The sequence below is a fragment of the Anser brachyrhynchus genome (genome assembly GCF_964034855.1).
Source record: "Anser brachyrhynchus genome assembly, chromosome: 3".
NCBI classification, from domain to species: domain Eukaryota; kingdom Metazoa; phylum Chordata; class Aves; order Anseriformes; family Anatidae; genus Anser; species Anser brachyrhynchus.
Window position 1 is genome coordinate 5,758,454 of NC_137696.1, and position 17,546 is coordinate 5,775,999.

Consider the following 17,546-nt stretch of genomic DNA (forward strand, 5'->3'; position numbering starts at 1 on the left):
GACTTCATGTGTGCAGCTGCTTCAGTGCATTTTTTAAAAAACAAAATAAAAAGCCATATATATATATGTATGGTTTTGACTTGAGACTGTCCCTTTAAGCAAGCTTTGCTGATTCAGACTATGGCTGTACAGTTGCCAAGGGGGAGGCAGGGGGGAGAGCTCCTGAGTTATGCTCTGACTTAGGAGGTTTACATAGGGAATCCTCATACCTAGAAATAACACCAAGAAGCACATTTACATTTTCGCTGGAAGACTGGTGTCACAGATTATACGAAAACAGACTGCTTGATAAATACTCTGTATCAGACTATACTTCTAAAACCGAACAGAATGGAACCTCGCTACTGCTGGGCTATAAATCAAAACTGGATCTGTTCCATAACAAAGGTATTAAAGACAATGGCCTCTAATACTGCATGACACGTCAATCTAAGCAGAATGAGCAGTGCTTTACTCCATACATTAAGCTGCACGCCTGGGAGTTTGCTCTGCTATAGTATGTGCATGTCCCTGATTTACTACATTCTGATTTGTAATTCAAGGTCAAGAAGTAATTTACCAGAATCCCTGTTAACACACATGCTGCTAGCTTCTGTAAGCCCTCTTATTACACTAAAATAGTCTCAACAATTGGAATATAAAAATATAACAAATTGTCTTAATCATGCTGAAAACTGCTTTATACCTTTAGACACTTCAGCATATTGAACTGAACAACATGGATGCCATTTCTTTTTAACTTACAACACTCAATCGCATAGTTAAAAACACTGTGCTGCAGTATATTATCTCATCCAAAGTACCAACGAATGGTCACCAGCCAGGTCAAAAGGAAAAAAAAAACAAGAAAGAGGGAATGCAATATATGCCATAAAATAAATAATTCAAGGATAGTCCCTGCCCCAGAAACCTTGCAATTTAGGGCAAGAATAAAGAACCCTTAAGGGATCGTACCAAACCTACGTAACATTCCTGAATTCCCCATACTTTAAGGGCTCAAACTGCAAGTATGTGTTGCAGAAGATTGTTGTGTATCCAAGTATTCATAAGAGAATGAACTGTCATGTCAGGCACTACCATGACAGATAAGAGAGATATTGGAAAATTATCATAGTCAGACCACCAGAGGTGGGGTGTGTGTACAAGACACTGTATTTAACCCAGATCCTGGCCTGGAACATAAAGAAATGTAAATTTAAAAAAGTTCTCGCTACAGCCAGATACGCCTATGTCCAAACAATACAGGAAGAAAAAATGGGGCAAGACTCCGGAATTATCACACAGCAAAGAAACAGCCTTCAAGCTGGGCCTTATCCTTCCTACGCCACAAAAGTCTACAAGCTCTAACCTTCAGCCCAGTCCTACAGTTAGGAAACATGTTTGTCTTGAGCCAACTTTTTGGATATACATTTCATTTCAGATGGAATAATTTGACCTTCCTTGGATGTATACCAAGGAAATTGTCAAATTCAGTTCTGAAGCCAAATGAAGTACTTCACCTGCAAAACACACAAACTGATGTAATCATATCTCAGGTTCTGAAGGGTTGGGATGGTGCAGGTGCAGCATGCTGCACCCGGTTCAGTTTTATTTCTCACAGATGGCATGCCTCCTTTTAGTTCCTGAGTCAAAGCCCAACGTAGGTGCCAGGAGGGCTCTGCTGGTGGAGGGGGGTGCTGCCCTTTACAACAGGTGAAGTAATATAATCATCATTTCTGATCATTCAATATACTACACACTTTTCAGATTTTGGTTCTGTCTTTGTCAGGTCTAATTTCAAGAGAGGAAAAAAATGAGGAGCCTCTTTTTATGCTTTATCTATTGGGTAGAATAGCCTTTTCTTTTACTCCCACTCTGTCTTCTGCTTTGCTTCCGAGTATTATTAAGCAACTGACAGCTTTTTAGAGGTAGCAAGTAGACCAGTACAAAATAACCATAGAAATAATATACTATAGCACCACTGATACAGCATATCAAAGCAGTCAGCAGACAAGCATCATCCAAGCTTCACTAATACCTTGCAAGGTGACAAAGTCTCTTTCTAAAGACGGGAAGCTGAACAGAGGGGAAAAATTAGAGTGACTTACTCTAACTTTTGCCAGGCCAAAACACAGTCCCAATGACAGCACAACACTGGCATCATTGAGCTAGACATGGTCTACAGAGCCACTTCCTGTATTAATGTTAAGAAGCTGGGTATATAAATTTTATCAGCTCTTCAAAGATCATCTCACCAATCCTTACCTCATGGGCTTTGCTCAGAATGAGCTGCACTGAGAACAGAACAAATCATGTCTCCACTCATGTACCCCTCATACGGTAATTTTCCTCTATTATTATTTTCCCTTTTAACAATGAAAAATAGACAAGTAAGTAGACACAAACAGTTTTGGCCTATAAAACCTGCAGATGCAGAAATCTAGCTGTGAAGGAATTACAATAAGAGAACAGATAAATTGGAACAGCTTTCTGAGAGACTTCTTAGCTGAGGCACAAAGTGATTTGGAAATGAATACAAGGCTCACGTTGACTTAAGTTACATGGTTGTAACACGCACGCTTTGTCAATAGACATTGCTGAACATAAAGAGAATTTTGGTTAAAAATTTTGTTTCAGTCATTAAGAAACATGCTAATTACCAGCTGAACTGCAGACTATCCAGCTAAGCAAAATGTGACCTGTCAAAGCCTTTAAGACAACATTCTACAATTTCTAAAAACCTGAGAGGTTATGATACTTTGAAGAGACGGAAAGAAAAAAGATTTGTCCACTTTCAGTCATTTTTAAATAAAAATTCCTTTCTGTGTTTTAAAAATAACTATGAAGTATCATCTTTCCTTCAACTTCTACAAAAGAGAAAAAGACAGCCAGGAATTTATTTGTATTTCATGTGTAGAGAAGGACCTGTTTGTTTTTTTTACTGAAATGAGTTGGTTTCTTAGTTATTGAGGGATTCCATGAAATTTTGAGGGCTTACGAAATTAAGCAATATTACACCAGAAAGCCATTATCATTTAAAGTACCAATTATTTTTAAGGAAGAGATGTACCTTACATAACAAATACCACAGGTTTACAAGGTACCACCTTTCAGATATAAAGTTTTAAAGCTCTTAAAAAAACTGACATCTTGCTCTGATAATTACTACCTCTAAAATTTGAAGAAAGGCTTTGCCTTTCATCTGAGAGCTGTGGAAACCAACACCTTCATGATCCAAGTTATGGTTAAAGTTTCAAATTAGTCATGAAGGTCTTTATTGTACTTCAGTGCCACTAAAAGGCAGGAGCTATTCTTTTAGATATCAGCCTCTATTAAGAGAATGGAAAAAAATGAAGTAATTAAAAAACTAAGTCTATGAAAATTTAATGTAATTTTACATGACTAGTTTTTTTTTATTATTATTATTTTGCTGCATTAAGATTGTGTCTTGTAGAAAAATCCATTAAAAATGGAAGAAAGAAAGTTAAATGAAAATACACAGCTAACATTCTTACACTAAATTACGGTGGTATGGAGCCAACTTCTCAGAACTGTATAATGTAACAGTTAATACAGCAATGTAATTCTCTGTTATTTCTACCTGTGAATTTCAAGATCTGTTTTTCAGTTTTCAAGAGTCATAAAGTAATCTCCACATTGCTCAGCACCTGAATCATGGAAAACTACTCACCGTATCAATCATTTGATGATTCAAAATTACCTGAAGAACTACCTGTATTTCTTTCCGCATAATTTCAGATCAATTTAATAGATGTTTTTAACATAGCAAGCATCTGAGAGCTTGGATTATATCTTTGTTTTCACAATATTCAACCTCAATTGTTCTGTGGGGAGGGGAGGTGGTTATGCTAAATTAAAGTGAGCAGTGTCTCATCAAGGATAAAATAGAAGCATAACCAGGATGAGAACTGTGAAGATTACAGGGCACTATTTAAGCAAGCATAACTAAAACAAAGATACATAAATTGAGCGTGTACGTATTGATAGATTGAGTCAGTTTAGAAAACTGAAGTGCTACAAAGATGATAAAGTCCTCAGCAGCTAAGCTATTTGTTGTTTTTGTTTTTAAATTACCCTACTTTACACCAACTCACAGCTACTCATGTAAGTATTGCTTTCATCTCAAATGTTTTTTTTTTTTAAATACAAGAGAAGTTTACAAAATAAATGTGTTTGTATAGCAGAGAATTACTACAAACATATACTTTCGATTTCCCCACACTTAGGATTACATTTGCATTACACAAGGCCTTTAGCTCATCGTAGGAAGTTGTTAGAAACTAACACAAGGATCTAAGCAAAATCTGGAAAGTACAATTTACCTTCCATTTTCAAAAAAAAAAAGAAAAAAGAAAACAAAACCACCAACTGAATAAGCAAACTGGTGATCTGTTACCATAGCCGAGAGCAACAACACGTTTATTTTTCTGGGGCTGCAATTTAGTGAAAGGAACAGCACTGAAAGTGAAGATGCAGTAGATAAATGGTGATTGAGGTTTTACACACAACCTGGACTAGCTGATAAAGGTTTAAGTAGTGAGCTGGGATTCCCCTATCAACCCCAATTTGCAGTGCAGACTTCATTAATAAAAATTCTTGTAAACGAACTTAAGCAGACTAGCAGAAATTAAGATTTATACCTTCCATACCAACTGAATGAAAACACGCAGTAGGAACAGCAACACTCAACACAACTCCATAGTAATGTTCATAAAGCTTAAGAGAAAAACAAAATACAGAAGACTGATACAGCTGTTTCCTTTTCCTGTCCATCTAAGTGCCTATGCATCTTTACTACCAGTTCACTGAAGAGAACTAGAGTGATTATCAGCTGTCTTCCTTTTCCAAAGTAAATGTTTACTAACAGCTAAATCTGCAAAAAGAGACGTTTGGGGTACTCACTCCTATGCACACAATCCGTGCACCCGTTCACAAAAGTACCAGTACAGGTTACCAAGGTCATCAGCAGTACATCAACTTTTTAACTGGATTTGCCTCAGAGACTGTTAAATGCCATATGCTCCTTCCAAGGTGTCAGCCTTCATTAATTCAACAGGGATGAGATGGCAAAAACTCACATAAAAGCAGTACAAATACTTCTTCCATTACCTGACACAAAGGCCAATTTAGCTGCAAGACATTTTCTTGTCTAAAGATACACACACGAAACAGCACACAGTTACAAACCACTGTTATATGACTTCAAGTTAACCTTATGCTCTCATCAGGATATCTCAAAGGAGACCATTCTATCATATACCACCTGTTGGGCAGGCTAGGCGTGTGTGCACATTCTACTACTTTCAGTCTGCAAAGGAGGTAGGGCAGGGGTGGAAGAAAATGAAAAAAGCACATGGGGCCAAACATGCATAACGTTTTAGGATGCAGCCAAGTAGATGAGGGACTGCCTGAGGTGTGCAGTGTTAAATGAACAATACATGAATGCAGGGAAGCAGTAACCTGTACAATTAAAAAGCTGCCCATTTTGTTCTGACCTGGGCAAAGGCTTTCTAAGAAGTTACTTCTGTTCCGTGCCACCTGCTATAGTCACAGGTCAACAAACGCCTGTATGTGTTTCATAGCTGAAAAACTGCACATCAGCAAAAAGAACAGCCAGACTGCTAGATACTGCCAGATGTGAAGGGTTTGGAAGCAATTGCTGTACCGGTTCAACCGAGGCAGAAAGAGATCACAAGACGAACAGACCCTCCACAGGGGAAACGTGACACAAGGGCTACCTCTCCTCATTTCAGAGCAAGCAGAAGCAGCTACAGCTAATGTGGGGGGCAGAATATGGCACCATCATCTCCCCAGGATAACGAGCAGCAGCTGAATCTCCTCCCCACTCAGGCTGCCCTGTTTGAGCCCTCCGTTATTCTCCCAGGTTGCAGCTCTGCCGTCTCCTCCATACACCCACCTTCTGCTTCAGCATGGGAATTCACCAATCAAAGCAGATAGCTGCATCATGTGAGGGCTAGCAGACAGGCTGAGGGAATTTCCGAGAGCTCCCCTGCACCTGCAGCATACACGGATGCAGGAGATTTCCAATGTGAAAATTACAAGCTGAGCCGCGATGTCAAAATACTCACATTAGCTGCAACTAACAGCTCTTACGCCAGACTGCAGCACCTCATTTGCAAGCTGCTCTGATACACCTGCAATCACATTCCATCTTCCCTTGTTGTTTAGCATATGACAATTATTCTGAGGCGTATTTTGTAGAGAAGTGGTACACAAATAACAGACTGTAAGACCAGAAAGAAATCATTACTCAGTCTATTCTTTGCTGATGTCAGGCGTGCAGTACAGTTCTCTGCATCCAGCAGGGAGACCAATTAATCTGCACCAACCCTCAAGAGCTATATCTAGAGGAAAAAAAAATAAATTTAAATCATGCAACAGCCTGTCTGCCTTACAGTCAAGGTTTAGGAACAATACATAGTCCATTTGATCAGCAGACCTTGCCACACAACCTCTCCTTTCACAAAAATATGCTCTATTGTAATTTCTGCAAACAAACCTACCCGGAGTTTCTCAGCCCCTCCCCCTTCTTCTTCAAAACCACTGTTCCTTCCCTGATCACAGTCCTTCACAGAAGTGATTATACCAATTCTGTTTGGTTCAGTAAATCATGTCAGCCTAGCCAGACCAACCATTCCATGACTCCACTTCATACATCCCAATATGTCATTTATCTTCTATTTCCACTCACTTTTCTGAGAAGGACTCTGGATGAATTAGAGTAATGTGCCCTTATCATGTCTGTGTAAGGAAAAGAGCAACTTGCATGAAGGTATTAATATTGAAAATTGCTTTAAAAAAAAAAAACTTTCATCCTAATTTGAGTATTTCAAAACAAGTAGGCTCTTACTGTAGCTGTTAATTCTGTTTCCTTCCTATGTTTCCCTTTAGCAGCTGCAGCAACAATATAGATGTCTAAAGGCTGCGATAAGGACAAGCGTCTTGGATCCAGAACATAGCCTCAACTAAGAGGAAACTAGAAAAAAAAATAATGAACGTCAAACAACATCTCAGGTAGGAAAACCAAAAAACAAATGTGAGAGAGACAGCAATTTCAAGCACAGGAAAGAAGAGTGCTAGAGGAAAAAAAAAAAAAAAAAAGAGGAACAGAAAATCTCTTACAGTTTTGGAATGAAGGCCTAGAAGATCAAGGAGGAAAATTACCACTTTGACATGAGAAGCTCTTTCATCCAACCTATCTTGTTCAAAACCACAGCTTACATTTCACAGGCCTTCCTTATTATTTTCCACAACATCACATTGTTCACAGGATCACAGAAACTAGATCGCTGGAATCCAAGAGATGTTTCTTACTAACCTTTTAAGTCCTTGCTCTATTTGCTCCCTTTGTTAGTCACTAACCTCCTGACTGCTCACTTCCAGGCTGCAGGAACATGTGTGCCTAAGTTCAGTATAGATGTTGTTAGAAAAAGAAATCCATCTACAAGTTCAAGAATAATGCTCTTCAATAGTGCTCTTCAATACCTTTTTCATACCAGTTTCCTCCTCACCAAAATGCACACAAATGTGGATATAGTTGGATATCCAACTTTCTCAGATGGCATAATGATAGACCAGATATAATATGTTTTTATACAACTCTGATAGGTGGATTACACCTGTACATTTTTTCTCTTCATATTTTCATATCGTATTGCATAAAAAATGCAAGCAAAGGCCTAGATTACAACATTTCAAAGAAATGAATGATCTATCAATATAACATCTTAAAAGGAACAGTGCATTCAACCTGACCAGTTACTCTTGAACCTAACCTTGAACCTACATCTTAATAGATCTTCTTGTGGTCATCTAAAGTTATCTCACAAAGAAAGTCAGAATTTGAGAGCCCCAAAGTCAACTGAATAGAAACAACTTTTTTCAAACCTAGGAGCTGTGAACTCAGTTGCCTAGAACTCCAAGTTACTGTTACTGGTTAAAGAAACAAGCTCTTGATTTGAGAAAAGAACAAGCCCTTAATTGTCGAAGCATAGAGTTTCATCATCGTTGTGGTAAAATAATAGCTTCCATGTGAAATGAAAAATAAGGCCAAAACTTTAGATATATGACAGCTGCCAATTACCTACTTAAACCATGTTTCTTAACAAGTAGAAGCAAGAGGAGAGATGCAACATCAAACTTTCTGGTTATGGAGCAGAACTGCTATCAGAGAGCACGCAGCAATTCCAGAAAGTCAGATTATGGATTCACCTCCTCATTCAATGAGTTGGTTACAACACAGGAGGACAAGTGAAACCTCTCCAGCCCTGTAGCTACGGGCTGTGTGATCTCCACTGTCCCACAACCAGCTCTTGGCCATTGGTGGGATAGGATCAATACAAGTAGCTGGCAATGGAAGAGAGCAGGAAGCCGCAGAGAGGTCAAAGTAAGGGCCCAAGTGGCCACAGAAACCTAAGCTGCGAAAGAGGCAAGTGGCTTTACCTAGCTGGAGACCTCACAGTTTTCCCTTTTCATGAGCGACAACTGCACTGATCCCTGGAACAGGTTTCCTTGCACAGAAAAGACAAACTGGTGCTTCTTAGAACTCCAAAGGTAAAACAAAGCTTTACAACCACTGACAAACACCGTTCATCAAAGCCTAGTAACACGCCAAACAGGCCAGTATGACTTTGTAACAGGCTGCCTGATAGCTGGGCTCTTCGGTAGAAAAGAAGAGAGTTTTGTTTCATTCCTTCCCTCTCCAGAAATCGATAGCCTTTTGCTGTTGCCTGGGTGCAGATTTAATGAGTTCTTCATTGAGTGGATGATACCTAGATATTGCACCATCCTATTAACAGCAGTAACAGCCTCACCGGAGAATGCCTTGTATAGACAAACTGACAAAAGAAACCACAGCACCTCACCACCTTACATAAGGCTGATATAGGTCTTCAAAAGGAGGGAACACAACTATTGGTTTTCCTCCAAGATCCCAGCAGCAACATCCTCACAGGTATAAGATCTGCCCAACATCCAGAAGGCTGCTGGAGAGGAATCTCTGAAGCCATAATAGTGCTGCTCCATCGATTTCTGTGCCTCACATAACCGCCCGGAATCATACTGCCCTGAAAGTACAGAGTCCTGGCATTAACACTACAAGAACAGCTGTGAAAGGGCCATCCTGATACTCCTACTCAAGTTGTAGCTCTGTTCTAAGCACTCAGATGTATCAGCACATCCTTCTGGAACCTGGAAGTTACTGCTGGCATTGTTAGTTAGACTCTGAGCCATTCTGGAACTGTTGTCTTCCACAGTTTCATAAGCCTCTTTATCCATGTTTAGAAAATTTCCAGAAACCTCTACCTTAAAGAGATGGGTAAGGAACAGTGAGATAGATTTTTACAGCTTAATGTTCAGAGTGAGAGCATAAGCAAAGCCTGTCCCTTAACATCAAAGCACAATATTTTTGGTATTTATATCGGCATTGCATATATTCAAACCCACTAGAGGTCAGATCTTTGGAAATACAAGTCCAATACCACACATCAAAGTCAAGCCTACACATACTTTTAGTGCAGCAGCAAGAGTACCATAAAGCCTGCTCCCAGAAAGTCCCACTGAATAAAATTCATCTGAGCCTTTGATGCATGCACTTAAGTCATTTTGTTGTGATAAGTACTACACATGGGTCTTTCATAAAAATATGATGTCCTAAACAGTATAAATAATAGAAATAATCAAACAACAACAAAAAACACCACCAACAAAAAACATTTGAAGGGTTAATAGCCTGTCATAAATATCTCCGTCATGTACAACCTCTGATGACGTTAAAGAGTCTTCCCAAAACTGTACATATGACACATCTTGCAAAATCAGTAAATGAACTCAAGCTATCAAGTTTGCAATACTCGAAGCGGCACAATGCACCTATTTATTAGAGAATGGAACTAAGCCCAGGCTACTCATTAGCCACCCTGCAAATAATGCTTATGCAACCTTTCATAATGATTCCCACCAACAACCATCCAGAGATTTTACGAATTGGAAAATTTCGGTTCTAAACTAATTTACAACAATTTTCTGAGTCTAATGGGAGAGATGATTAAAACTACAGAGGAAACCAGTCTTCTCCAAAAAAATCAATGAGGTATCAGTTTTCATAACTAGTTACTCTTAGGTGAAATGCCTGGATTAAGTTTTTGTTCTCATTTTTAAAATTCTGATAAGCATTCCTCTGTCCCTTTTCTCCCTTCCAACTAGAAAAGGGATTAATTCAATTTTAAGAAAAATATGAAAACAGCAGTCTCAGACTTCATTCTTCTGCAAGTTACAAACAGGAAGGAACAGCAATTGAGCTGTTAAAACCACTGAGGGAAAGTAAACCACAAAACAATACAAGTAGACCACTAAAAGTGACAAGTTAAAAAATGAACAAGAAAGACAAAATAAGTAAACTCAAAGTATGGAAATTATAATCCTAGAAGTTTTCAACATAGCATACGCAAATGTTGCAAAAATAAAGTCATCAATTCCTACAAAGCTGTAATAAATATTTGACAGACTAACATAGCCCCAAGTTCACCATCACAGTCAGATATTACTGGAACAAATGGCCAAGTCTGCAGCAGAAGTCAGCAGCATATACCAAGCCAAAACAACTCACCATTATTTTAGAAAAATAGGAAAGCCGAACACAACCAGTGATTTTGGGTGGCACAAAATAAGAAGGTATTTCCTCTGTCAGTAAGGGAAATTCATATGAAATCTCTCTTCCCCCCTTATGGTCTTTACCTCTTCCCTCTCAAGGTTCTTTATTCCCTGCACAGTAAGAAAAAGCAGAGTGTACGTTACGCATAAATTCATGACAGAAAAAACTGTTTTAGAACAAAGCTCCTCTGCGTGGGTGCATGTCTATAAAATAATAGGCATTGTTACTCAACCATGTACGTATCCACATCCAGCAATCAAATCAGATCCTAAAATTTTATTTTGACAGCTACATGCAGTTATATTCTCACCAGAGGTTTAACTTTCACATTAATACCTGGTTTTTAGTGCTATCATCAAGAGATGAATCAAAATTGACATTTGAAGCTAGAGTGGTATTAATAGGTGGGAAAGGAATTCTCATCCCTGAAAACTGTAATTTATTTTAATTACTTTACAAAGTTACCAGTTTTAGAGAGGAATAAGTCTCTTCCCAACTCACATTAAGGAATAATCTCTGTGTAATACAAAATCACTCAGCTCTACATAACAATAATTATTTTGTGGAACACACCAATATTAGATACCCTTCATCCAGAAAAAGCCTGTAAATACTGTCGACGTTACACTTTCAGAAGTTAGAGAAAATACTGTCAGCTTGCTACAACTCCTCAGGTAAACGACAGAATACAACCACCAACACAAGCATGTTATGAAAGAATCTGCTCCATCCTTTCGCAGAATCAGAAATGCAACATTTTCTCCGCGCTCCATGTCAACTCCGTGTATTAATTTGAGAATTCCACAGCGCAACACCATGTGAAGCTTGAAAGCCCAAACATTATTTAAGCATTACGAGAGTGTTTCACAGTTGAATATAGATTTATGCTGTGCAAGACTTGGATTCCGGGTAGCCCTGACTGCCAGTCTTTCTTATGGATGCATCCCCATGGGCACTTTAATGTTATATAAATTCTCTCAGAGATAAAGATTATTTGATAACTTTCCAAAATCATTCCTCTTCGAGAAAGCATTACCTAACAAAGACGCATCACACACTTCACAAACAGATTAGATTCCCGGGCTTCTACTACATGCTAGCATGAAAGAATACCTGCCATTTATTTTCAGATCTTCAATAAAGAAGAGGGAGGCTGGCTAACTGTAGCTGGAAAGGATAAACAGCATTAAGTAACAGGTGTCTGACCGCACATATTTCAAAGCCACGCATCAAACAGGGTGCACTGCCTTGGTGGCAAAAGGGAAGCATTGTTTTGCACCTGGCTTTGGAAGTTACCACTGAGCAAGCGGCTTCAAAAGCCTGCATCTACTTCACACACACACACACAGGCAACCCAGGCACTCGTATCCCCAGAGACCTTTCATTTCATCTGGAAGAAAACAAACAAAAACCTTCAAAGGTGAGCCTTCTTCCAAGAAGGAGGAAGAAAGAAAAAAAAAAAAAAGAAAGAAAGAAAACACCGCAAGAAAGTTATACTTAACTCCACAGAAACATTTGTCAAACCGCCCAGCCCTGACAAAATCCGGATGCTCTGAAGGAACTACGGCGAGCTGCACAGCTGGCAGCGAGGATGAGGAGGGGAAGCGCCCCCACGCACACAGCGACAGCCACACGTCGGGCTCCGGGGCCGGGGACCGAGGCTGAGGGGACCCGGGGGGAACCAGGGGGGACCGGGGGAGCCGCCCCGGGCGGAGCGGGGAGCCCAAGGTTACGGCCCGGGGCGGGCACAGCCGCTGCTGAGGAACGACGTGGTGCTGCTGCCGGCACCCCAACGGTCACCCCCCAACGGTCACCCCCCAACGGTCACCCCCCAACGGTCACCCCCCAACGGTCACCCCCCAACGGTCACCCCCCAACGGTCACCCCCCTCAGCGGTCGCAGCGCGCACGCAGCCCGCCGCCGCCTTTTACCTCAGCCGCGCTGCGCAGGGTGGCCGCGGCCGCGCCGAGGCGCCGACCTCCTCCTCCTTCCTCCTCTTTCCTCCTCCTCCTCCTCCGCACACTGTGCTTGTGCGAGTGTGTGCAACCCGCCCGCCTCGGAGCGGCGGCTCCCGGCTCCTCCTCCCTTCCCTTTTTTCCCTTTTTCCTCCTCCTCCTCCTCCTCCTTCCCCCCCCGCCCGGCGGCCCCGCCGCGCCCGCCTCAGCCCCCGCAGCGCGGAGGAGGGCGGCAGGGAAGGGGGAACCCCAGCGCCGCTTGGGCCGGCCCGGCCGCGATGCACCGACCCCCCCCCCCCCCCTTCTTCTTCTTCTTCTTCTTCCTCCTCCTCCTCGTCCTCCTCCTCCTCCAACGCCCAGGGCCGCGGGCAGCGCATGGCAAGTGACGCCGGGCTGTGTTTTGTCCCCGTGTCACCCACGCGGCTGTGTCTGGCCAGGCCCCCGCACCGTGTTTACTACGGGGCTTTTAAGGGTGTGGAAGAAATCTACACCCCCACCCCCCCGCCACCGGTCTGGCCTCTGTAGAGTTTGGCGCAGAACGCGCTGCTGGGGAGAGAAAGGATTGTTTCAGAGGTGGCTGGAGGGTTCCCCGGTTCTCTCACGTTGAAAGGAAATTGAGGCTTACCGACCCAAAAAGAGGCAGGAGACGACTGTCTTGAGTACAGAAACACTCCTCAAAGAAAGGGGCGAGAGCCCCTTTTAGCTCTTCTGTGAAAATCTCAGGGCCTGGCAGTGCTTTAAATTGTGCTGTGAGGTCAGCTGCCTTTTTTTTTTTTTTCCTTCCAATTTTTGTCTCCAAATTACAGTTGGACTACTTGAGGTTTATTTGAAGCGAGCGGCAGCTCAGCTTGCTCGCCCTGCGTTGAGCCTCCTCTAAGTGCACATGCGGTCAAGAGTGTGGGATTCCCTCTCCAAATACCAGCCAGCCAGCCCTCTCACAGCTAGCAACTGACTGAAAACCACTGCTGTGGCGTTGTCCATGTAACACCCTGTCCCTTGTGCTCCTCTGTTTGCTGTCATTGTGTGCCTGGTCTCAATTTTCTCTCTCCCCTCTGGCTTTATATGAGAAGTCTTTACCTCCGCATCAAGAAAAAACATAAACACCCACAAAGACAAACAAAGTGCTGAGTTTTACAGCCGGAGCAGGTTCCCATCTGTTTTATCCTACAGCTCGCCCTCTTGGACTTTATTGTTAGTGAAGTGCCAAGTTTGGCCACCTGGGGCTTCCAGCCTGGCCACCCCAAGGTTCCACCAGCACCAGGAGCTGGTGACAGCACTCAGGAGTAAGGAAGGGTAGCCAGCCATGGCTGTAGAAGTTACCTGGGGTAAACTGAGGAAGCAGTGGATAAAAGGCTGAGGAACCAAGTGGAGAAAAATCAACATACTTTTCTTAGACTGTCATAAGGGTGTTGAATTGCCACGAAGTACCCCCCAGCCTGGTAACACAGTGCCCAGAGCTTCCACGGGCAAATGACAACGTTTATATTATGCTATACCATAAACTATAAAAATCTAGCTTGGAACAAGAGCGCTGTTGGCACTAGGTGCTGTACCAGGATGTGATAAAAACTATTCTGCCTCTAAGAGCTGAGACAGTGCTCCTGGAGCTGCCGTGGAGAAGTGAAGAGGTGATGAGAACAACAGCAATGATGACATGTGATTTCAGGGACTGCCTGTCAGCACAGCAGGCCTTCCAGCTGAGGGGTTTCTATAATTGAGGTAAGTGTTATTTTAAGCAGATGTTCTTATTTGCTTATGTCTACTCAATTAGAAATTCCTCACAGGCATGGTGGTGGTTGCAGGTCTTTAGAAATATATGAAGGGGAGCAAGCCTGCAGCTAAGGCTTAGGCAGGGCATATCATGCAAAAGGAAGAGTGTGGAGGAAATGACAAAGGAACTGGAATGAGAAGCACATGAGCTTGATGGAGGCCAGTATCACTGGCAAGGGTAATGGGATCAAGTTAACACATAAGATGGAGGAGCAGTGATTATATCCATTAAGTTCAGAAGGCATCAGCTTGAATGTGAAATAGACGCGGGGCTAGCAAAGAGGTCTTTGTTTGGGTTTCTGGAAGTATTGATTCCTGAATAATTGAAATGGACACATTTGTTGGTATACTTATGAAAGTATATGAAAACTTCTTATCTTTTTTCATTGCTGTTGTTTTGCTATTGGGCTGCATGTACGTTAGTTATTATAAAAGACAAAAGTATTAATTACTATTATTTTAATTCCAGTGAGGATTAACAGCTTACTCACTAGCAAATACTGTTTGACTCCCTCTAGGAATCCCTGCATGGTTTGAGTTCAGACCTCCAGAGGTTGTAATGTCTGTAAGCATAGACACTATTATTCTGGTTCATAATGCTGTCTGGCTCTTCTCATAATTTATCTCCTTCACCCCCAAAATGGCTTCTACATGATGATACTCCATCACTGACCTTTATAAGGCTGCCTGTCTGTGCAAGGGGATTTTATTCCAGGATAAAATTCAGGCCTATTGTCTTCATTTTTGTGGTTTTAAAAAGTTTTAGCAAAATACAAGGACTTGAAATGTTTGGGTAACTACATGAAATGCAGACAAGTAGTAGCACCTCAGAATTAGTGAAAGTAGAGTTTCTTTACAAAAAGCCTTTCTTTGTTCTTACATCGTCTTTCCCTTTCCAATGTCATCTTCGTGACCTGATGTCTCTCATTCAGTGAAAGAAGGGCAGTCTTCACAGGAACGGTCGTCAGGACTGTGACTCTACAAGAAAACTAGAGATACTGACAATGGCAGTTTTAACAGCAAGAGAACTTCACATTAAAAGGTTTTTAAAGTTGTAGGAAATAAGGCTATAGGAAGGGTCCGGGACTCCCTATGCAGCCTTAAGTGGTAGGGTCAGGCCTGCAGATCAAAATCAATTCCCATGTTGCAATTTTCATTGTGCTACATCTCTGTTTACGGACTTGAACTTCTAAACACACTGCAACGGATGACACTTTCATCCTTGCTTCACTGATATCCACCTGACTTCAGCAGCACTTTCAAGGAATTGGAAGAAAAACTCAATGTAACTAAGCCACTGAGGAATGAGTTTGGAGTGAACGTGAGAACCTCAGATTTTACAGCTAGTTCTTAGGTTGACTTGCTGTGGACAAGATACAACTATTCCGTTTCTATTTCCTCCTGGCAAAATATTGACATTTCCTTCATTAAGAGTGCATGGCAATACAGAACGCTGTTTGTCAGTTATGGCTTTATAAATAGTACATATAAAATATGTGAATGCTAAAGATTACATGCTGGTGGCTTAGAACGAAGATTTAGGAAAAGGCAAACTGTGCTAACAATTCACATCAATTAAAAACAAAATGCCACAGGGAACTCAGAAAAAATCTAACCTCTGAAGTGATTAGCTGAAACACACAGAATTTAATATAGTTTTCTCCATTAGAGGTAGCCAGCCACATCACCTGATTGTGTTGGCTAAAAACTACATCTGTCCTCGGAGAAGCTAGCTCAATCTGAAAACTTATTTCCAAAGACATTGCTTGAAAAGTTGGTAATGTCACTTGAATCTTTCACTTCTATTTCTTACTTGATAAAAGGGTGCAGGACATGAGAGTATCCACGCAAAGGAGCTTATTCTGCATTTTATTTTCAGGTTGTCTTAAGACAGGATTTTCGTTGGACATCCCTGTGCTTATTGATTGAAAGTATGTAGTAGGTATAGAAATGGGATAGGTGTTTCAAGCTCTAACATGGAAAATTCAGTGAGAATGTTGAAGCTGAAGGTCTACTCCATTAGCTCACAGACAGATGAGTTCTGATATAGCCCATGTTGAGGTATTATGCAGTGTCCTTCCTACCCATTTATACCACCTCTTGATCTGACTGTTAATTTCTTTGGTTCTAGGCCTGGATGATCCTAGTAAAAATACATTGACATGAAATACTAAGGAACCCATCATCTGCATAACAAAACACAGTTATAAAATACTTGAATAAATGCTCCCTTTGCAGCTCTTACTTTGATCATGTGGATAGATACTATGGTGCTCTGACACAAGTCAGCTCAGAGCTAGCAACACAAGGCATTTTTTCCTCAGTCACAGTCCTTAGTGCAAGCTCAAGAGGACATTCATTATCTTCTCAACCCTCATCTTCTGTCCTCCTGCACATTGCACAAAAACTGTTCCCTGTGCTACGGGTAGTATGTCTCTATAGACATTTGGAGCAGACTGCTCTGACTCTGCTTAGAGCTTACTGGAAACTGCATTAGGATGATGCTCGAGCTAATATTCCTCGTGATACGGCTTATTACCGTGGGCTCAATGCTGTGCGCAGTAGCTACAGTGCTTGTAGCTACATGGCTTCTGCTCTGCACGCTCCCCTGGGAGGACTTTGTTGCTTCTTCTGCCAAAAGGCTCTACCCAACGTGTTATCATCTGCCACTAATGGTACCATGGTTGATATTGATGGGTGGAATTTTGGTCTCAGTTAAGTCAATAGCAAAGCATCCACTTACATCAGTGTTTTCTTCAAGTCTTACATTGCAACCAAGTTCACTCATCTTTAATGCAAAAGGCTATCCAATAGTTATTCAAAAGGCAAATTGCAGATTGAAACAAAAATACATTGATTTTTCATCTTCCAAAAAATGGCTGGGGCAAATAATTGTGGTTAGAAGTTTTTTTTTTGCTTCTTCTTCTTCATAACTCTTTCTTGAACATTGCTGAACCATTTCATTGCAGCCTCAGGCAGACATCAAGCTTGGAATAATTTAGTCAGGACAGTTAAAATTTTGGCAAAATATCAAAATTGCTAGGCAGTTTTAACTGTAGATGTCACTACCAGTTCCCCCTTGCAAAGTCTTGGCTACCCAAATATTTGGTTAGATAGGATGCAGCTCAGTGAAAGATTTTCTTGAAGCT

The 17,546-nt window shown here is 41.4% G+C and overlaps 1 long non-coding RNA gene across 2 annotated transcripts in view; it reads right to left on the minus strand.

The window, feature by feature from the left end:
* Nucleotides 1–12,590, minus strand: part of LOC308192235 — a 73,974-nt gene extending 61,384 nt beyond the window's left edge. For both annotated transcript variants that reach the window (XR_013948666.1, XR_013948667.1), the window contains exons 1-2: nt 11,786–12,590; nt 10,628–10,782 (exon numbers count right to left, since the gene is read on the minus strand). This is a non-coding gene — a long non-coding RNA (uncharacterized lncRNA). The remainder of the gene's footprint in view (nt 1–10,627; nt 10,783–11,785) is intronic.
* Nucleotides 12,591–17,546: the final 4,956 nt, after the last annotated feature.